The sequence below is a fragment of the Lissotriton helveticus genome, chromosome 2_1, assembly GCF_964261635.1.
Source record: "Lissotriton helveticus chromosome 2_1, aLisHel1.1, whole genome shotgun sequence".
Lineage (NCBI taxonomy): Eukaryota > Metazoa > Chordata > Amphibia > Caudata > Salamandridae > Lissotriton > Lissotriton helveticus.
Window position 1 is genome coordinate 431,880,617 of NC_136059.1, and position 23,778 is coordinate 431,904,394.

The window sequence follows — 23,778 nt, forward strand, 5'->3', positions numbered from 1 at the left end:
CCTGCCATAGGAGTGACTTATAGGTTACTATGTGTCTATATGTAAAGGTAGAATAGGTATACTATATCTAAGTAAGGGGTGTTTACAACACCTTACCCAGGCTGCAAGTGCAGACTTGTGATGTCAGTTTGGAAGGCTAACCAGGGGTGGCACAATACATGCTTCAGCCCCCGGTAGGCCTCTGGGGTACCTATGTCCTGGGTACCTAAGGTACCATATACAGGGACTCACAAAGGTGACCCAGTAGCCAATCTGGTATGTACCTAAAGTACATGCAGTCCATTTTATAGAGAAATCAGAGAGACTGGGGCCCTGAATAGCAGGGTCCCAGTCCAACTAAGTCAAAAACCAGCAAAACACCAGGCAAAAAAGAGGGGGTAACCATGCAGTAAGATTCCACCTTCCTACAGAATGAAGAAAAAGTCTGAATTGTCATTAGTAGCTCAATGGGTGATGCAAACTGCGGTGGTCTCCTGAAATGGCCCTGACACATATTGTTTTACAAATTAAGTGCTGTAATGTGCCATCAATGGAACTCCCTTTGATACAGAGTAATACAAAGCAACACTTTGTGCTGGTTTGTGTTTTTTAAAGGCAACTTTCAAGACCAAAAAATGTTTGCTCTGTAAGTAAATAAAAAAATAATGTTCAGGTTCACATCACTATTGTGACACAAACCCAGCGCAAAATGTTTGTTAATCGAGGCCTTAGTTTCAAAAATGGAAGTCTAAAATGTTCAGGTGTGCAAAGCAACAGATTATAGCCAAAGAGGACTCCACAAGGTCAGGTAGCCATTGGACGCAGTCCTAGTGAAGCCATTGCTATTTCACAAGAAAGCTATGATTGGGAAAAATGTGAATTTCAAGCCCAGAGAAGGTCTCTCGTTGGATGAATATTTTTGGCACCTTGACTGGGTCAAGATCTGTGTTTGCAATTAATCAGAGCTCGGAATCCTTCAGCTGATCAACGCTACAGAAAGCAGCTGAAGAGAGCTCTACGAGGCCAGATACCTTCTCCATGAGGTCAAGCTGAATCGGATTTTCTGCTGCAGGGTAGCTCTGATAGGTAAGGCCTGTATGTTTAGCTCATCTCCAACGCACCCCACTCAGATTGGCTTAAAGAGTAAATAAAAAAAGAACAAATAATGGACGGAGTGCTGGGCAAATCACACACTCACCACCAGTCACAGACCTGGGTTTAATTCATTGGCTCTTTGCTCACAACATCACCCAAGTTTGGACCTAGCCATATTGAAGTCTGCCTTGACCCTGCACCCCATGGGAATAGTCCAGCCCGAACTGCCAGGCCAGATCCTCCCTGGACCAGAATAAGCATCCTGGGACCAGTTCCTGGGATTTCCAGTTCTCTTGTGTATGCATATGTTCACTTTTTGATTGTGTCAGCAAATATTGCATGTGCTTTAGTATAATGCTATGATATTGTTTTAATTGTATACTACCTCTGTCTAGCACTAAGCTCGGGTTCTTTTACTGTTGATTTTGCCCTGCTGCTCTCGCTTTGTGTTTGATCAATACAACTTTTGCATGGCAAAGCATTTAAAGAATTCAAAATTATTTGTATAAAAATGAGGTGATCATGAACCCTCTCGATCAGGTTCGTTTGATGCATTATGTAAGTCTATAGTGGAACGATTTGAATGTTTCAGAATGTATTTTTCCAGGCATCACTGTGTTCCACATGGTAGTTGTTATGTGTTTTTACATTTACTTCATTTGTGGTGGTTTATAGTTTATGTTAATTATCATTGTAATTTTCGCGTGTGGCGCCTGTGGTGGAGCGTCGTCCTCTCCCAGGGGTTTGCGATTAATGTCCCCATCATTTACTGCCCTGCGCTGTACTTGATGCCCTGGCAGCGCGCTTGGTGGAGCGTCGTCCTCTTCCGGCGGTTGGTGCTTACGGTGTCATTATTTAATGTACTGCGCTGTACTGGATAAGCATCCAGCGTGGCAGTTTCTAGCCGCAGAGACGCTCGTTGTGGTGTGCGGCTCGGTTGCCGTCGGGTGAGATGGTTTGGTTGGTGGTTGGCTCCTTTGAGGTGCAAGAGGTTGAGGCTGCTGCTTGGTTTCAGTTTGAGGGCACACAATCGAGCGGCTGCCTTGATTGCCGTGCTGCGGTGGAGCTTGTTGGCGCGTGTGCGGTGGCGGCCGCCCGTTGCGAAGGGCCTCCATTCTGCTGGCGGGATTGTTGCTCCTGGCGGTGTTTGGTCTACGCACGGTGACGGGAGTCTTGGCGAGGTGGAGATAGTGCACACAGGCATGTGGCCTGAGTGGAGGTAGTGCAGCCCGCAGTGCTGGTCTGTGGCCATGTACAGGAAGTGGCCTCGTTGAGGTGGCCTCACGTTTTACGACCTCGCGCATATTTTTGGCGGGGCTAGCATAAGTGCATTTGGGCGCATTGCGAGTTAACAGATTGGATTTTGTGTCTAGGGTACAGGTCCAACAAAGAAGTGGGGGGACTTACCAATTTGGGCAGTATGCAAGTGACATTGTGGCGCGTAGCGTCATGGCACGGGACATCGCAGGAAGTTACAGGGTACCAGGCCCGGATCCAGGAAATTTTATTTGGGTGGGCCAAGGGTGCATTCGATTTTTTGCATATATGTCTAGGCAGACCTGCTTCAGGGCCCTCCTTTATCTCTTCTTAGTCTTACAAGGCCCAGAAAAACCCACTCTTTTCCAAATCTCATTCTAAATATTAGCACTCTCAAAAAGTGTTTTTTCCATGTAATGTTCCTTTGATGCAAAGAGGAGGTTTCTGAGATGGGAGTATCAGGCAAGTGACACTTCTCAAGCTCCCTCTGTGCGAGCCTTCAGGGAGAATCCCTCTTCATTACTACCTCCACCTGACCCCGGACTCTGCAACGCACTTCCTTACAGGCTTCATTATTCACTACTCTTCTCCAGTGCACCTTATTGCACAGCTGGCCTTGGGCCCCAGCTCCATATCAGGCACCATAGGGCTCCACTTTCATTTTTCCCGCTAAAAACATTAGTAAAATCACCTTCAAACTTGAAACATTGAATATAGCAGTAAATATAATTAGCATGCACTTTAAAGTATGTTCCACAGTAACCCTTGTGACCCAACTGCTAATTAAATAAACAAAAACAGAAAGGCCATGACAGGACTGGCTCAGCGCTGATGCAAAAGTCTTTTTTGGCACTGCACCAATAACCTCTTTCTCCGTAAATACCTTTACTACCACCTTCCAACAGTGCCCCTCATCCCTCCATGCCCCACCCCTATTGTCCACTTCCTCGGATTCCCTCACTGCCACACGCCACAAGTGCCCCTAATCTCTCCATAGCCCCTCCCCCTCATGACCTCCTTCAGGGATTCCCTCACTGTCACTCTCCACCAGTGCCCTTCATCTCTCCATAGCCCCGCCCGCTCATGACCTCCTTCATGGACTCCCTCACTGTCACCCTCCAACAGTGCCCCTCATCTCTCCGTAGCCCCTCCCCCTCATGACCTCCTCCTCCTTGGATTCCCTCACTGCCACCCTCCACCAGTGCCCCACATCTCCCCATAGCCCTGCCCCCTCATGACCTCCTTCATGGACTCCCTCACTGTCACCCCCCACCAGTGCCCCTCATCTCCCCATAGCCCCGCCCCCTCATGACCTCGTTCATGGACTCCCTCGCTGTCATCCTCCAACAGTGCCCCTCATCTCCTCATAGCCCAACCCCCTCATGACCTCCTCCTCAGACTCTCTCACTACCACCCTCTACCAGTGTCCCTCATCTCTCCATAGCCCCGCCCCCTCATGATCTCCTACTCAGGCTCCCTCACTGTCACTCTCCAACAGTGCCCCTCATCTCTCCATAGCCCCTCCCGCTCATGACCTCCTCCTCAGACTCCCTCACTACCACCCGCTACCAGTGCCCCTCATCCCTCAATAGCCCCTCCCCCTCATGACCTCCTCCTCGGAATCCCTCACTGTCACCCTCCAACAGTCTCCCTCATCTCTATATATCCCCGCCCTCTCATGACCTCCTCCTCAGAGTACCTTACTACCACCCTCTACCAGTGCCCCTCATCTCTCCATAGCACCACCATCCATCCCATTACCTCTGCCTCAGATTCCCTCACTGCCACCCTCCAACAGTGCCCCTCATCTTTACGTAGCCCCTCTCTCATATGCATTTCATTTGTTGTATAGCGCTACTCATATCAGTGTAGTGTGTCACCTTGGGGCTGGTTATTTCGTGAATTGATTATGCGAACTCCTTATTTGTGGGCATCCCTGCATACCAAATCAAAAGTCTTCAACTCATCCAGAACCAGGCAGCCAGGTTGGTCTATGGACTGCCTAAATCCACTCATACTAAGCCCCTGTTAAAGAGCCTTCATTGGCTCCCAGTGGCTCAGCGCAGCCTTTTCAAACTCGGCTGCCTGATTCATAAAGCTCTTTCCTCTCAGGGACCTTCTTTCATTTCTTCTCTCTTGCACCGATATGTTCCTCAGCGCGACCTCCGCTCTTCCACTCACAATCTCCTCACCCCCGCCCCTTTAGGCGGAAAAAACATGGAGGCTTGCTGCTCTCCACACAGGCCCCTCTTTTTTGGAACTCCCTCCCCCCTGCACTGCGTCTTCAGAAAATCCTTGAAAACCTGGCTCTTTTCGTCAGCATACAACTGAGTTCTTCAGACCAGTTTTAGACAGCGTTTCCACACCAGCGCCAAGATACCGTAGGTGAACGTGCGCTTGAAAAATATTATTTATCATATCATATCATATCATATCATATCATATCAGTGTGTGTCAGTACTTTAGACCACACCCACATTATACAGAGACAATCAATCATATAGGTCTGTAAATCAGTCTACAGGGAATGTCAGATAAGCCAATTAGGATTACAAGGTGTAGGAATCACCTGTCATCCATACTGGTGGGCAGTATATTTTAAGAGGGTATGGTCTGGGTAAACACAACCTTAGGATTTAAAGAGCACTCCAGTGATTGGGGCTTGGCTTTACTAATAAAAATATATATCTACTCAAACTAACTAATTTTAGCAACATTAGAATAATGAAGGACTGGGGAAGTTCTGAGTATATCACAAAACAAAAAAAGCGAAGTTCTAATCATACCATTCAGGATTGCATGCAGCTCTTTGATGATAGTTCATTGGTCACTGTCCTATGTTAGGATAGTAACTTCTGAACTGCAAGTAACACAAGGATCTCTGTGACAAAAGCTGTAACCCACTGAGCTTCCACATAAAATACAGTTCATCTGCATTTAAAAACTACTAACAGACAAATTATTGCTCTCCAGCAGGATCATTAATCACCAGCGGTATCTGGCAATTTTGTATTGTCTTATTGTTGTCCTGCATTGGCCATAATAATGATAACAACTTTTTAAATGAAGCACTCACAAAGTATGAGTCCTGCTGGGCCTGTGCATATTTTACTTTCAATTTCAATATGTAATGGGGGTGCTGGTGGCACACAGTTATTTCTTGAAGCTACTGCGGTGAAATGTATTGGGTGAACCGCGTAGGTGCTGTCCAAATTGGGTGGGAGGCACGGTTGTCCGAGTTACAGTGGGACAGTGGCTTTCAACAGAGGCTGCCATAATATACAGAGTGCACGCACAGCAGTGTTAATAAAGTTTTTGTGGGGCCGGTAAGATAGCGGGCCGCTATGAAAGCTGGTTTGATCTGGCGCCTCACAGCGGCTCACTGCTAGTGCAATACCTGTATTTTAAGAGAAGAAGGATATAAATAGCAAAAGTTCACAATAGAAGCAACGTTTGGTGGGCTATCCGCTGGTTTAAGGGTGCAGCAACTGATAAAGATCAATTCAAAATGGTCAGGCGCTTTCAGTAGATGTTTCCTAAGTTAAATTAGCCCGGCGTAAAACGCCTCTAATACCATACGGAGTTATTCAATAAAGAGGCAGGCGCTGGAGACAGGAAGACAGGAAACAAGTTTATTCCGTCGGAGTAGAACACATCAGATCAGACAACAAGGTATCGTCTCGAGGTGCTCTCTCAACCTCTCTGAGACCTGGTCTTTTATCCCCTGGGTTAAGACATGTGAACGCTCTTTATTACAACAAGGGCATTGTGAAGTATGAGAACGACATCCCCGGCACCCCCCCAGTTCCGGCCCATTCCAACACATGACAACAGTAGAAGCCCTTTCCCCTCATATGACTGGGAGGGGGTTATCACGCAGCTGAGTGTTCTGCCGATTCCTTTGGAATGTGTGCGCCTGATCGAATCTCAGGGGGTGGGGACGTCATGATCAATAGTGGTCTCTTTCAGGAGAGGCGAGTGCATACAGTAGTGGGCAATAAACTGTATCCTCGGGCTAAGGGATGACCAGCGGTTCGTACAGGCAGTCGGGCTCAGAGGAAGGGGTCATCAAAGGAGGGGTATTCATGGACGGAAAGGAGGTGTTGGTCAGGCGCGGGTGTGATTCCCTGAGACAGAGTCATGGGGGGGGGGTTCATGACTTGTGCATGTGAGCGCGGGGGCAGCCAGGAGGCGCGGGGAAGGCTTGCAAGGTTCAGGGAAGTGTGCTGACGGGCGATCGTGAACAGGGAGACCATGGTACCTAAAATGGCTGTCGTGTATGTTCATACGTGAATCGGCAAGATGGCGTAGATGATGTTTAGTACACGAACTAAAATTCCACAGTCCTCCCTTTAACATGTCTCGCCAGCTTGTCAGTTCGGATCGATCCCCATGAGACCACGCACCTCTATCTCGTATAGGGGACTCATGTGCTCAGGTTTAAAGTTCAAAGTCTTTGGGCACATACAGTTGGAAATGAGTGCACATAAAGGTGGTAAACATTGAATACCTAGGCAACACCCACACAGTATCATGATTGGTATCAATAAAAATGTGAACAATCTCCATCCCCAGTTCTTCAAAGTGTCCCAGAACCAGCCTCCAAGCGACCATCCTTCCTGCTCCTGGTGAACCTCTGAGGACAGTCTGTGGAGGTGTTCGATTGCTTTGTAGACTGAAGGTGAGTTATCTGGCACGTAGGTGCAACAGCTGGAGCCGATGATGCGGCATGCTCCTCCGTGGTCGGCCAGAACCACATCTAGAACAAGACGGTTTTGAAGACCCACCAGGCGGACGGCCTGAAGCTCAGCCATGTTGTTGGCGAGGATGCCAGCGGTGATGTTAAAATGGTTGTTTCTAATGCCTGAGTCAGGTGTCGGATAGCGCGGCTATTTGCCATTGGTCCCCACAGAGGAACAAGTCCCTTTGCTGCATCCAGGAACTGTGCTCCGGTGGAGTCGGCTTGTTCAACATCTCCGGCGTGCTTTTGCCGGTGGTGGTTGGCTGAAGCCACATACGTGGGAGGAAGAATGAAGGCGATGTAGCACGTACCCCTCCAGCCTCTTGGGAGCCAAGTATAAGCTTTGGTGCCACAAACAAAGTACATATTCGGGGAAGCAACAAAGGAGGGGGGGTCAGCTGAGACCAATGTTTTGGTGATGCGACAAGAACTGTGACCCACCAGCTGCGTTCCTTGTCCTTCGAGGCATACGAGTCCTGTGACATTGATGACAGACAGGGCCACGGTCAGGGTGGCAGCCGTTTGTTTCCGCAGGTGGGAGAAGGTGGGTCTGGCTGGATTGTGGAGCACTTGCATTTCGACCCTTTCTTTGGCAGGGATGATCGTAAGGAAAGTTGAACCTGAAATTGCAGGACAAAAGGGAGCAGACGTCTTTCCTGTTTTGTTCAGCCAGAACCCATAGTAGAAGTGTGACACTGTTTGACCAGAAGCGGCGTTGTCCTTGTGGCTTTCCTGCATGAGGATCAACCAGGCGAGGCAGGAGCCGTGAACTGAGAAAGGAGAAGGGATGAAGGGGATGGAGTGTCCGGTAGCATGTGGGAGCAACCCACAGATCCAGCAGTTCGTGGCATTTGCAGCAAGGTTGTGCTGGTGCAACAGTTGTACGAAGGAATTGTTCCAGAACTCCCTACGCCTTTCTCGGAGCTGAGGTGAAAGGGTGATCAGGTGGTGCTCTTTCATGGTGGTTGGCTGGACAGTGGTTGGCAACATCGGGTGAGCGGGTGTGCTTTCCTCCAAGATCCAGAAGGAAGTCATGAGGAGGAGGCAGAAGAGGAAGACAATAAAGAAAGCGATTGTCTTTGATTTGTGCAAATTGTCAGTCTTTGGGTTCCTGTAGTGGGTATTTCCTGTTGCTTCCGACGTCTTCTTATCTGGCGCTTCCATCATCTTCTTATCTGGCGCTTCCATCATCTTCATCTTCAAGGTGCTCGGTAGTGGGCAGAACCACAGACTTTGTTTAGCTTCTCTCCGGGTAACCCTTGGTTGCTTTGGGTCACCGTTCTGAGATTTTTAACTTAGTCAGTGGCCTACTTAGCCGAAGCTCCCTCCTTTCGACGCAGGAAATACCCTTCTCGGGATGGCACAGTGGGAGTGTTTTGCAAGTTCAAGTGCCTCGGTATCAGGATAGCAGTTCAGTGATGGTCGGTCTTTGTTCAGGAGCTCTTCTTGGGTGCTGACGTTGTCTGTCGTGGCCAGGGTCGAGGAAACCTTCTTGCAGTGGTGTGCATGCAGCCAGTTCTTTTTCCCCTCCACTCGAAGAGCCGTCCGAGTGGTGATCAGGACTTGCCAGGGGCCCGTCCACCGGGGTTCCAGACTCTTCGCTCGTTGAAAGTTCCGGATTAGGATGTAGTCCCCCGGTTGGATATCGTGACCGGGACCCCTGGAAGCATCGGGGATGGCCTGCTGCACCTGTTGATGAATGACTGACAACGTTTTAGTTAATTTGCATAAATAATCTGACAGCAGGACGTCGGGGACGTCGTGAATGGAGGTCGGTTTGGGGGCAGTCCAGAGGTTCATAGGCCGCCCAAACACAACTTCGTAGGGGGTCAAGTGGTGCTTAGTGGGAGTGGAGCGCATCGATAGTAATGCCAGTGGAAGGGCATCTGGCCACTTAAGTCCTGTGGTGGCCACTATTTTTGACAGTTTCAGTTTCAGTGTAGCGTTGTGTCGTTCAACCAGGCCAGCAGATTGGAGGTGGAAGACTGCGTGGAACCTCTGTTTTACCCCCAACCCCTTCAGGATTAGTTGGATAACTTCAGCTACGAAGTGGGGGCCATTGTCGCTCCATAAAATTCGACAAAGGCCGTAGCGAGGGAAAAACTCTTTCAGTAGTACTTTGGCAGTAGTCATGGCAGTGTTATCACGGGTCGGATAGGCTTCCACCCATTTGCTGAAGGCACATACAATGACCAATACGTACTTCAAGCCTTGGCACCTCTCTAATTGGATGTAATCCATCTGAAGGACCTCAAAGGGGTGGTCGGGGATCCCAAACCCTCCCCGGGGTACCACAGTTCCTTTCCCGGGGTTGTGTTGTAGGCAGATAAGGCACTGCTGGACCAGGCGTTTGGCTGAGTCGGGGATCTTGTTGTTGTGCCAGACTCTGGAGATGAGTTCAATCATGGGGGCAGAACCTATGTGTGCAGGGGAGTGTGCCATGGTCAGTATGGGGATCAAGTATGCATCAGGCAGCAACCATTTGTTCGTGTCTTTTGTCCGCCAGCAGTCCTCATCGTCCCTTAGACCCACCCGCGCCCACTCAGTCAGTTCGTGTGGTGTGCTGGCCGATTGGATGTCCCTGATTGTTTCCCTAGCGTCGGTCCATTTTTCTGCTTGTGACCTGGTCACATACATGCTTGTCGTTGTCCTATTCTCAGCTGTGGTTCGGGCAGTGGTGTCGGCCAGTGCGTTTCCCTGTCCGACTAGGTCTGTCACCTTCTTGTGTGCTTGGCATTTGATCACTGCTAATCGTTTGGGGAGAAGAACTGCTTCAATCAGGGCGGAGACTAAATCTCCGTGAAGGATGGGCGTACCGTGGGACGTCAGGAATCCCCTTTCCCTCCATAGGAGCCCAAAATGATGAACCACCCCGAAGGCATACTGGCTGTCCATGTAAATGTTTGCCGTGGTTCCTGCTGCTATGATACATGCTCGTGTGAGGGCAATTAGCTCTGCTGCCTGTGCGGATCGTTGTGTGATGCGAGCTGTTTCAACAACTGTTCGAGCTGTCGTCACCGCATAGGCAGCAGAGGTGGTGCCGTCTGGGAGTTTGATACAAGACCCATCTACCCATAATTCTCCATCAGGATCTGTGAAAGCAATGTCTCGGAGGTCAATTCTACTCCTGGTCTGTTCGTCCGTGAGGGTCACACAGTCGTGTATAGGGGGCACATCGGGGTCATTTTCGGGCAAGGGTAACAGTGTAGCAGGGTTCAATGTCGTGCATCTCTTCAGGGTGATGTGGGGTGCAAGTAGAGTCAATTCGTACCCTGTTAGTCGTGCGCTAGTCAGGTGTTGAGTCTTAGTCTGGTTCAAAAGGGTGTCAACTGCATGGGGCACTAATACCGTGAGGGAGTTTGAAAGCACAATTCCCTCACTCTGGCGGATAGAGACAGCAGCAGCGGCTACTGCTCGAAGGCAGTCAGGTAGAGCTCTGGCGACTGGATCAAGAGTGGCAGAGAAGTAGGCACAAGGGCGTTGTTTGGCGCCGATGGGCTGAGTTAGAACAGACAATGCGCATCCCTCCCTTTCGTGAGTGAAGAGGGAGAAGGGCTTGGAGTAATCTGGTGTTCCTAGAACGGGTGCCGAGCAAAGGGCATCCCGCAACTCCTTAAAGGATGCTTGGCATTCGGGAGTCCATGGGAGTGGGAACGGAACATCTTTGGCCAACAGGGAAAGTAGGGGTTTTATAATGAGGCTGAAATTTGGTAACCATTGTCGGCAGAAATAAGTAAGGCCCACTAATGAACGGACTTGCTTCTGTGTTTTTGGAATGGGGGTGTCTAGGATGGTTTGGATTCGGTCGGGCGTAAGTTTCCTCCCTTCTTTGGACAGGAGATGGCCTAGGTATGTTACTTGGGGCTGGCAGAACTGCAGTTTCTTTTTGGAGACTTTGTGGCCATTCTCCGCAAGAAAGTGCAAGAGTTGGATAGTGGCTGTGATTGCAAGTGGAGTGGTGTCGGCCGCCAAAAGGATATCGTCAACATATTGGATCAACACCACTCCATCTGGTAGCTGGACGGCGTCCAGCTGTCTTTTGAGGGCCTGGCTGTAAATGCTGGGACTTTCAGTGTAGCCCTGGGGAGCTCTACAAAATCGGTATGAACGGTTTTTTAAAGTGAAGCCGAAGAGATAACGGCTGTCTGGATGGATGGGGATAGAGAAAAATGCATTTTTAAGATCAATAACGGTGAAGGTGGTGGCAGTGGACGGGATGAGAGTCAGAATGGTGGCGATGTCTGAGACTACGGGGTACTGTGGTACCACCACTTTGTTGACTTCTCGCAGGTCGATGATGAAGCGGTACGCTTTCTCATCTCCCTTACCTTGCTTCTTAACAACGGGTAGGATAGGGCTATTGCAGACATTACTAACCACTTCCTCTACCACTCCTGCATCTACCAAGGACTGAATAATTGCTACCAATGCCTTCTCGCCTTCGGGCGATATCCGGTACTGTGGGAGTTTCGGGAGTATTGCATCTGGTCGAACAGTTATGTGTACAGGATCGATCATCATCCGTCCTACATCCGAGTCGTTTCTGGCCCATAGGTACAGGGGTAGGGTATCGAGCAAGGATAGGTCAGCATCTGCTATGGTGTACATATGTCGTGCGGGGTAGGGTCTGGACATGCTCGGGTTGTCGTACAGGATGACTCGGACTCCATCCGGGGAACACCTAATAGTAGCTCGGAAATGTTTCAGTAAATCAATACCCATAATGGCGTCAGGGGAGTTGGAGGAGAGCAGAAACGTGGTGTCAGTGGGATTGTTTCCTAGGTCAAAGGAGATAGGTACAGACAGGGGATTAGTGGAGGGCGTTCTATCGAAACCTATCGAGGTAATGTGTGAGCCAGACAAGGGTGCCCTTGGAATCAGTCGTTTTGATAATACACTACGTGTCGCTCCAGTGTCTACCAAAAATGGAGACTTTGTATCCAGGACCTTAGCAGTGACGTAAGGACCTTGCTGATCAACACAGAGCTCGACTGGATCCCTCCCTTGCCCCTGGCAGTCCTATGCAGAGTCGTGAGTATTGTTGCAGTCGGACTGTTGGCACTGATTCTGTCAGGGGCGGTCAAATGTGTTTGGTCTGCCAGATCGGTCATTGGTGGTGTCGCGGGTCTGCCCTCGTCCCTGCCCTCCAGTTTTGGAGCCATTTGTCATGTCCATTGTTTCTTTATTTTTAATCATTTCCCGAAGGGCCAGGCATTGAGACTTCCAATGCCCAAATTCTTTGCAAAATGCACACTGGTTCTCATCGAGGTCGGTTCGTGGAGCGCCAGGTGTGGGGTTGCGGTCTCTAGGGGCCGAATTCCTAGGGGCATTCGACTGGTAGTTTCCCCTATATCGTTCCCTTCCTGTAGTCACTTCATGCAATTGAGCAATCATCACTCGTTCCTTTAAGTCCTTTTTCTTTTTCTCATTCGTCCTCTCGTTCTCGTTCTTTTGGTGTTCATAATACTGAGCCATCTGAAGGATAGCTGCAGGTTTGGAGGCTCCCCAACTACTCTCACTCGTCTGTAACTTTTGGGAGACCTCTTGCGATAGCCCTTTTACGTAGTTTTGCACGAATAGGTGTTGTCCGGTTGCGGTGGTCATGTCTTGGCCACTGTAGTCGGAGAACACTGTTTCAAATCGGGAGAAATATTCTGATACATCTTCCTGAGGTTTCTGACGACAAGCCGTGACTACCGACCAGTCTACCTTCTTTTCTGGGATCAACGTCTTTAGCTTCTGTACTATTTTGTTGGGGAGTTCCAGTATGTCTTTTACAGGTTTCTTTCCGGGCTCTCGCTGCCTATCTAGGTCATCGAGTTGTTTCCAGGTGTGTCCGAACAGGTCTGTGTGGTCGGCTTTCCGGATTTGCTTCCACACATCAGCCGGCAGACACAACCCGAAAAACAAATCAATGTCCGATAGAGTCATTATGGTTGAGCCCAAGGCTGTGCCTAGTTCTGTATAAAATGCTGTAGGGTTCTTTCGTAGATCGGGCAGGGTTTGCCTAAAAGTTAAAATATCTTGCCGATCCCATGGTTGGTAAACCCAGTTGTACACAACCCTCCCTTTTGCATCTGCGTGGTTGATATCATCGTTTGTTCCCTGACCTCTTGGGGGAACCCAATAGGGGGCGGCTTCTCTGATAGGCATCATCGTGTTGGCTGCCTCTAATGAGGACTCAATCGTCTCAGGGACTGTGATCTTGACCTCTGGTTTCTGTTCCGCGAGGTGGCGGAAGACCTCAAGCGTTTGCATGAAGAGGTCCGTCACATCGCTCTCAGTTCCATCTCCAACATCGACCCTTCTATATAGAGCCGTCAATTTAGCAGGACCTTTATTCTGGTACCTATCCTCATACGCGTTCAGGGTGTGGTAGCTGAACCGTAAGATGAAATGCCGTCTGTGACTGCCGGCATGTGAATTGTGCATATTCATCGTATATTCTTCGCTCTCCTTCCGTTCTACCAATGTTTTTGCTATCTTGTCGATTCCATCCCGCTCATCTTTGCTCAACCTATTTGGTCTGGCTGTTAGGTGCCTGCTAGTCTCATGTTCATCTGCTGTTGTTACCAATGCGGCTGGTGCGAAGGCCGTAAGAGCCGGGGCACTAGCGCTAGGGTCACCCACACCTGCACTTTGAACTGGTGAGTGTTGTGCTAGAGGTTGGCTGGGAGCATAAGGAGGAGGCATGTAGATAATTGGAGGACCGAGCAGTAACTCGTCATTTGCCCGCTGTTTGGAGGGCATCTCCGGGTAGAGCGCAGAGGTGGTCCTGACAGGGCATTGGCCTGCCAGTCCTGATTCTTGCGTTTGTTTAACTTCCTCTCTTCTTCTTATTTCTTCATCTAGTTCTTTTGCGGCCAGATGGGCTGCTTTTCGTAACTCTTTCACTATTTTTGCTTCTTCTCTTTTCCTTCGATGTTCTGCTTCTTTGCGCCACATGCCAATACTATCGAGCATAGTGGGCGTTGCCTTGTTTATTTTTACAGCTGCTTCTAGTGTTTTTATTTTATTTTCATCAAAAGAACCTATCAGTGGCCACTGACTTTCAGGATCCTTTTTTGTATATTTATGCCATAACTTACTATAAGCTATAGCGACTAGTCCTTGCTTAGTAAACATGTCCTTATTAGGGGTGCCTTCCAGTGGAGCTGGATGGTTCATCTCTAATAAGCGGTCCGGGTTGACCCAACTATTAACCAATGGGGAGAAGATAGGCATGACGGATTACAATGGGGGGCAAAAGCCTGCACTACCTATCTTTTCACTATTTGCAAAGACTGGACAGAATATTCTATTCTACGCTATTTGCAAACAGAGAATACCTCCAGAAAGAACCAATTCCAAACAGTCAATGTTTGGACAAACAATCAATCAATGAGGAATGAAATAGGCACGACGTGTTAAAGGCTTGCGTTGCCTACCCTTAACTATCTGCAAAGGGAGAGAGAATATTCCTATTCTTCCCCGTTTGTAGGCAGAGAAGATCCTTAAGAGAATCAACTTCGAACAATTCAATGCTCGATTCAATCAATCAATCAATGAGGAGAAAAATAGGCACGACGTGTTAAAGGCTTGCGTTGCCTACCCTTCACTATCTGCAAAGACTAAACAGAGTATGGCGATTCTGTACTTGTTTGCAAATAGAGAATTTCTCAGAAACAGTCAATAAGTAATACTAGTATTTTCAAACAATCAATCAATCAATTTCGCAATTTGTCGTGTGTCACGACCTTACCCGGACCGCATGGACAGTTTCTCGTCTTCCGCTTCCAGCGCCCGATTGTCCTCTATTCTCTTGTTGCTATCGCGGCACTCCTGGTGGTTCCCAGTCAGGACCGTAGATCACTCGGGAGAGGTCAGCTCGGAATCAGTGAAGTTCAGATGATCGGCTGTCAGACGAGGGTCTATCGGACAGGAGCTCTCCCGATCGTTGCAGTTGTTCACTCTGTCGTCGGGACCTCTCCCACTGGATCCACGTGTCGCTGATGGGCCCCACGTTGGGCGCCAATTGATAAAGATCAATTCAAAATGGTCAGGCGCTTTCAGTAGATGTTTCCTAAGTTAAATTTGCCCGGAGTAAAACGCCTCTAATACCATACGGAGTTATTCAATAAAGAGGCAGGCGCTGGAGACAGGAAGACAGGAAACAAGTTTATTCCGTCGGAGTAGAACACATCAGATCAGACAACAAGGTATCGTCTCGAGGTGCTCTCTCAACCTCTCTGAGACCTGGTCTTTTATCCCCTGGGTTAAGACTTGTGAACGCTCTTTATTACAACAAGGGCATTGTGAAGTATGAGAACGACATCCCCGGCACCCCCCCAGTTCCGGCCCATTCCAACACATGACAACAGTAGAAGCCCTTTCCCCTCATATGACTGGGAGGGGGTTATCACGCAGCTGAGTGTTCTGCCGATTCCTTTGGAATGTGTGCGCCTGATCGAATCTCAGGGGGTGGGGACGTCATGATCAATAGTGGTCTCTTTCAGGAGAGGCGAGTGCATACAGTAGTGGGCAATAAACTGTATCCTCGGGCTAAGGGATGACCAGCGGTTCGTACAGGCAGTCGGGCTCAGAGGAAGGGGTCATCAAAGGAGGGGTATTCATGGACGGAAAGGAGGTGTTGGTCAGGCGCGGGGTGTGATTCCCTGAGACAGAGTCATGGGGGGGGGGTTCATGACTTGTGCATGTGAGCGCGGGGGCAGCCAGGAGGCGCGGGGAAGGCTTGCAAGGTTCAGGGAAGTGTGCTGACGGGCGATCGTGAACAGGGAGACCATGGTACCTAAAATGGCTGTCGTGTATGTTCATACGTGAATCGGCAAGATGGCGTAGATGATGTTTAGTACACGAACTAAAATTCCACACAACATCTAGCTCGTGCCTCTGCACATCGGCTTTCAAGATACATCAATTTGTATAAAAAATGACATTAAATTAACAAAGATATTTGTTGTCTTGGATGCTCTCTATATACAGCTACTTTTTGGACTATGTACTTTGATCATTGTAAGTCATGATTCTTTTATAAGGTCAAGATAGGCACATTTCTCCCATAGAACACTTGCTCCTATGTATAACACATACTTGAGTGCCGAGGTACAATTTTTCTTATGGTTTGGCACTCACTTTAAATAACAATTGATAAGCACTTGGGTTAAACAGAAGCAATAAGGGTAGGGAACTAAATAAGTATCACCAGTTCAATCAAACGCCCTAGTCTTTCCAGGCACACAAAACAATCTAGCAAGACATAAGTTGAGCCACCTACAGGAGGTTGTGTATGAGTTGGATTACACAACACGTCCAGCCTCTCTGGAGGCCGCTTGCTTTAGGTGGTAATAGGTCAAGCGCCCTGGTTTGCAAGTAATTAAATGTTCGCTGAGTGGGTCGGTTGATGAACTGTTGGCTTTGGCCTGTTTAGGCCTGTTGGCACAATGGTTGAGTCGGACAAATACCAATTCACATCTAAGGCCAAGCGCCCCAGGTGCAAGTCATTAACTGGTTGCCTTAGCGCATTGGGGCCTGCTGGCATAATGTGCGCAAGTGGAAGTTCAAATGTAATATCATGCCTGTTTTCCTTACTGCTGCTCACAGGTGGATGTCAATAATGTTTGATACTATCAATAATGGTATATAAATCCAAGTTAAATGCATTACTCTGGTATAAGGCCCTAAACTTGGAACGTTTAGTATAGTCAGTAGGGATAAGCTGTAGCGTAAAGGAATATCTCCAACTCACACAAAGCACAAGTGGGCAAGGCGTGCATGAGGTCTCCCGGCAGATGTTGTGCCTTGTGTGGCTCCCAAGAGTCATCAGATAAGTGCAAATTGCTGTCATCAGCCTGTAATGAGCTAATTGGGCCCGGGTGGGGGAGTGCGGGGGCTGACCTGCTGGTGGTTCCCATCTATCTGGCCTCACACAAGATACTCAGTCAATGTCTTTGGGCACTGAGCTCCAGGCACCATGGCGGGGACAATGCAGTAGCGGAGGTCCTGGGTTGTTGCTACCTCCAGGATGGAGGGTACTAGAACTATACGGGGTGGTCATACCATTAAAAAAAAATATTCTTCATAATGCTACTCGTTGATGACCTACCGTTGGCAAGGGATTTGTGGAGTAAAGGGTTGTTTCAACTCCTCCGTGGAAGGGCAGGCCCTTACAGACAGTATAATTTGCATCATCTTAGTGTAACAGTCAATCAGGCCTACAGCACCATGGATATTTTGGGGTGTTGTCAGGTTGCAACAGGGGGGGCAAGCTGCTCTCCTGTGCGGTTTCCAATACAAACCATGAAAGGCCTTTTCACATAATTCAGAGATATATTGTTGGCTTTAAGGGTCTGTGGCAGGCATAACATCAAACCTGTGCACAGGTATCTCAGGAGGGTAAGCCGCTTGGCGGTGCAATGTTAAGTATGCGGTTCCTTCATTGCCTTAGCATCGGATCATTTCCCTGGGTCCAGTTTAGAGTGAGCGCACGGAGCCACTGGGTGCACACCGCCCGGTCAATTTAGTCATTCATGCTGGCAGGAACCATATGTTCCCACCGGGCAGGCGAGGGCTGGCAATAAATATTTATCCGAGCCATACTGGGCTATTATTGGAGCACAATCAGTGCCAGGGGGGGAGAGCGAGTGTGCCAGGAAGCTTCTCACCTACGGCGGAGAGCTGACAGATAACAGTAAAGGGGCATGCACAGCAATGGAGGATAAGCGACTGGATGGACCCCAGGAAGGGGTAGGATGGAAGTGTGCAGAGGGGAGGCAGGAGGAGACTGACCTGTTGGTGGTCCTGGACTCTACTGCCCTAACCCTCAACGCATGGACTGAGTAGAATCTTGGGGAGGTTGCCTGTGTTCAGGTACCCCGGTGGGCCAGTGCTCTGGATTTCAACTAATGAGCTGTTTGCTGTAGCGGGTTAGGGCCTGCTGGCACAATGCACGCAGCTGAGTGAGTCGGCCAAATTCAAATTCAAGTGTAAGGCCAAGTTGAAGTTCAAGTGTAATGTCTTGCCTAATTGTCTTACAGCCTTTGACATGTGGATGTTGATAAAGTCTGAATCTGTTAATAATTATATATCCAGGTAGAATACTTTACTCTTGTATTTTACATCTGTTTGCTGTAGCGCTTTGGGGCCTGCTGGCACAATCTGGGCCGCTGAGTGAGTCGGCCGAGTCGGCCAAATTCTAATTCAAGTGTAAGGCCAAGCTAACTTCAAATGTAACGTAATGCCTAATTTTTCTTACTGCCTTTGAAATGTGGATGTCGCTAAAGTCTGATGCTGTTAAATTATGATATAACAAGGAGAATACTTTTACTTTCGCAATGGTTTTGGTGAATCATCCGATTTGATGTGAATAAAAAGTCTACACCTTGGACAACATAACCTGATTCCGAAAGTTCTTGGGCACCCAGTGGGGGCCGAAAAGGGGGTCAGAAGCGAGGGAGGAGTGTGTGCTACGTTGTGCGTGTACTATATGGTGCAGGTTTGCGTTTCCCCCTGTGTTGGCGCTACACTTAGCTGCCTAGCGCAAACGCAGGCGTGCAAGGGGGTCTGCTTGCAGGGGAAGATTGTTTATGCGTAGGAAGGTGTCTCTTCCTGCACATAAACAATCTGTAAATTCTGTTTTGTCACATCTAGGTGTGCTGCTTAATGCAGCACACATGGAAGTAAAAAAAATTATTTTTTTTAAAAAAGATTGTTTATGTGCAGGAAGGGACACCATGCAGATGGAAAAAGTGCAGATGGAAAAAGCAAAAACGAGGAGAAATAAAACATTTCTCCTCATTTCACCAAGTTAAGAGCAGGTTTTTCCTGGGCTTAATGTTGGTGCTGCCTCCTATTTACGCCACCCTTGTAAATAGGGGGCAGCATCAATATCAATGGGTGTTGCGGTGGAACTCCCACTGCAACACCCACTGCTCACCTCTTTCACGCTAAGCATAGCGTGAAAGGGGGCCTTATTTACACGTCACTGTTAAGCCATGTTAAGTGGCTTAAAGCTGCCTTGTAAATAAAGCACAGACCCTATCGCCACAGGAACGTCAGAAAAAGTGACGTTCCCATGGTGATAGGGGCTTGTAAATATGCCCCAGAATGTTCTTACTTTAGCATAGAGGCAGCGGTTTTCACCTGGTTTTATGGCTCAGCTGTTTTGCCTTTGAGATATCATTGGAGCAGGCTGGGTGGCAGGGCCGGGAATATTTCAGAAATTCTTTTGACTTCTGCTGATTATGTTTCTGTTTCCCAAGGTTTCCTCTTAGTTCAGGCTTTACTCTACTATTCTTAAGTGCTTGCATTCCAAGCATCACATCCTAGGATCAAGATGTTAACTTGATTTGTTGATGCTTGTTTCCACAGTTCGTCTTTTTTTAGACACATGAGAGCAGCAATAAAAGACACAATGGGGCATATTTACAATGAAGTGACAGAGTGCAGCGTTAGCCTTTCTGGCTTAATGCTGCACTCTGCCACTTCAGAAATGCAGGGCTGCACCATATTTACAACAATATGGTGCATCCCTGCATTTCTGCCTGCGCTGGCGCTTAACTTAGCTGCCTAGCACCAACGTAGACTCCCTTGCACCATAGTGCAAGGGTGTCTACGTTGAGGGAGACCTTCCTGCACATCAACAATCTTTGAATGACGTTTTGTAACTTTTATGTGTGTTGCTTATTGCAGCACACATAGAAGTTGTAAAATGTCATTTCTGTTTTTTGATTGTTTATGTGTAGGAAGGGGCAGCTTTCTGCATATAAACAATCATTTGCAATTTGCTGTTTCTATGAATGCTGCACAACGTAGCACTTATGCAAACAGCATAAACAAGGAGAAATAAAACATTTCTCCTTGTTTCGCCTTTTTAAGACCAGGTTTTCCCTGGTCTTAATTTTGGTGCTGCCTCCTATTTATGAAACCCTTGAAAATAGGGGGCAGCGTCAAAATCAATGAGTGTCGCAGTGGAACACCCACTGCAACACCCATTGCCCTCCCCTCTCATGCTAAGTACAGCGTGAAAGGGTGCCTTAGTTACAAGGCAGCGTTAAGCTACGTTAAGTGGCTTAACACTGCCTTGTAAATAAGGCGAAGCCGCTATCCCCATCACAACATCACTAAAAGTGACGTTGTGGTGAGATAGGGGCTTGTAAATGTGCCCCAACATCTGTTCTCTCTTGAGATGGTAACCACAGTGTCCCTAAATTGCACATAGTTGTTTTATGCATGGTGTGGAGTGCTGTGTTTTTGTAGGTTCCCCTGGATGTACGATTCAGCCCAAGACTGGGATGAACGCCAAACATCGTACCAGTTGGACAATTTTATGTTCATTACCAGACTACGACTCCATTGAATCAGCAATACTCTCACTATCTGACCTTCCATACTCACCAGATGGCAGACAGGTTTTTACACATATATGAATCACGATCATCAACTATACAAAATGGCTGAGGGCAGGAACCAGTCTTTACATCCTCAGAACATGAAATCCACACAGCAACCATTCTCATTCTGACAGGTATCCTATATGTCAAAGGCAGAAATATACTCATGTACAAAATGCATTTATATCAGAAGGCCTCACACTGCAAGAAGAATTAAAGCACTGCCATCAGCATTTGCTTGAATTGAGAAATACCTATAAACTAAAAACCTACAAGAAAATCTAAAGTTAGTCACATATGCCTTACAAAGATTGCTTGGGTTTATGTTGTAGTCTGTATAGTTTTAGCTGGAGAATACTGTACACAATTTTTAAAGCAGGATATTAATGTCCTTGCGCGTATGAAGGAATATCAGTACAGTTTGTTTGTTTCATTGATGACGCCAAACATGTCCTTAAATGAAAAGGAACACATTCAAGAATGTGTGAAGGACAGTCCTTAAAGTTTACACGTACTACGTGATACTAAGAACTGATATGATAGGACCAAGGTTTCCTGAATTCCATTCACACAGCTGTGTGCAGATTTCCGGCCTTCTGTAGGAAGTGCAGAAGTTACTCTGTAGTCAGGTCTGAAACCTCTTGCGAGCCAAGGCTCAAAAATAGTTTGTGCAGCAAAGCAAAAAATAATAAAGTGCATGGCAGGGGTGTAACGCAAGGTCCTGCAGCCCCGGCCCCACAGGGGAGCCCCCGACCCTCCAGTGGCCCGAGCAGTACAAAGGAGGCCCCATTCAAGGCAAGGCCAATGAATATCAGTAAGATATGGGAGTTTCGGGACCCCCTCATCACATTCTGCTAGCGGCCCCAGCATTCTGCGTTACAACTCTGGTGCAGTGAAGGCAAGGTGTAAATAATGCCAGTTCCAGATGATGCACCATTGACACTTCACTATTCACTACTATTTTTCTTGTTTACAGCACTATGGTGCATATTTACTAGATTCTTATGCAGCACTGCACAGCAAGTCACCTTGCTGCACCACGCCAAGCTGCACCAAAAGGAAAGGGCAAGCAAGCACCATATTTAAGCAATACATCGCATTCCTGTCCTTTCCCCCGTGGTAGTGCTGTTTCAGCAGCCTAGCGCCAACACAGGCACCCTTGCCTCATGGTGCAAGGGTACCTGTTTTGTAGGCAGGATTGGTTTTGTGCAGGAAGCGGCCACTTCCTGCACAAAAACAATCCATAGGGTCGTTTTGCTCTTTCTAAGTGTGCTGCTGAATACAGCACAAATAGAAAGAGGAAAAAACGAGGCAAAGTAAACATATTTCTCCTTGTTATGCCTCACCTGGGGAGGTGTATCTTTTTGGTGCATTCCCAGGTTTTGCCAGGTCTGGTAAATCAGGAAATGTGTTAAAAATCATGGGATTTGCATGGGACACTCTCCTCAATGCCCATGGAATGCTTTCCTGGCACAGAGTAAGGCAGTGCAGCGATTTGAACTGCATTGCCTTACTCCCGATTTATGAAGCCATTCTAAGCCACACAATGTGGCTATCTGTGGCTTTGTGTGGCTTCATAAATCTGACTTAGAGGGTTGTGTCATGCATGTACCACTTTGCGTGGTGAAAATGTGATGCCAGCCTCATAAATTTGCCCCTACGTGTTCACCACTTTGTATGAGCAGGTCAGGAGGAGGAAAGGTGGAGAATGCTTCCTTATTAGACTCTCTAAAAGCCCTTTACCTAGGATAAATTATCTAAGCGAGTGCATAGAATCCTGGATAGTTTACAAGGTCACACAGCAAAGTTGCAGTACATAATGCAAAGCGAAATGCACACTTGCTTCCCTAATAGGTGCAGTTGTAATGGCTTGAGCTCATTGACATGTGAGTATGAGAGTTGTATATTGTGTATGGGGGGTAACTGGACCACTTAGGACCTGATTCTGAATCAGGTGAAGTGAAATTACCACATTGAATTTTCACTCTGCAGGGTTCAATTTTACCGACTGTGGTAGAACTATACCCAATCTTTCTGGCTCGTAATTTGGGCCGTAAAAATTATCAAGCTTCTGTAACTTCATTGAACTTTTATTTAACAGGGGGAGTATACATTTCTAAAAAAACTTTCATTTACCTCAACTCTATCACCCCCTAACAAACCCACGGACCTGTGCATACAATTACCAGCTGTCATACCACGTATGCAATAATACCCATTGGAATGGCAAACTTTGTGTGTTTTTACAACTGGAAAAATTTGTACCACAGAGAAATTACCAATTCCGTGGGTTTTTATCCATAATTGAAATTGAACAGTACTGGAATGAAATTACTGCACTGTAACAGTAAAATTGCATTTGATTATACTGTTACCACAGTACTGTGCAACTTATAAAATGGACCATAGTGTTTTATGCACCTTATTAACAGTGCTACTCTCTTTGTGATCAGTGTAACTGGAAGAAGGCAATTTCTGTGCTATTATAATAGGTACTCCCCATAGCTTTCAACTCATTGATTAAGTACACAAACCTCGCTTAAAAGTTAGTTGCTTTGCATCAAGGGATTTCTTTCCAGTGACAATTCAGTGGCAGCTCCGTCACAGGGAACGGCACTGTCCTCAGCTCAAAATGAAGCAGAGGGCAGAGAAGATTGGCAGAACTTACATTACCACCAAATCTTTTAGTTTGACTTCTTACTCATTTACTGGAACTCTATTCTCAATATTAAGCTTACAGTTCAGACTTTCTGCTAAGGGCTTATTCAGTGTACGGACTTAAAATTTCTTGATAAGAATTGATTTTGTGTGATAGTGAAATTTGTCACTTCAGTCATGTCATTTTGGGCGAGGTGCTGGGCAAGATGGCAGCAGATATACGAAGCTTCCCTTCACAACAGAGCACTTACTTTTTTCAAACTGATATTCGGGGCTCGTGCTCCCTGCCTTCGATGTGGGATTCCTTTCCATTCAATGGTCTCCCCTCGACGGTCTTCTGACAACCCTCTTCATCACTGCTGAGCAGGTTTATCAATGGATGGCAGCCATTTTGTGAGTCCTGCCACTCAGCTCCTTTCTCTTCAGCGAGGTGCTTTGAAGTCTCCTGGAATCATTATGTAACTGCTCCTCCTAGCCTTCTCCATATTTATATTTTGTATATATAAATTATGCTTTCTCATTCCACTGTAACCCTGCTGATGAATGGATGACTGCCATTCGTGCTGCACATTACTCGATCTCTCCCTCATAATTTAAATGCTGCTTACTCAATTTGATTTACTTTTAATACTTTCTCCCTCAGTTTTTCTCATGATGTTT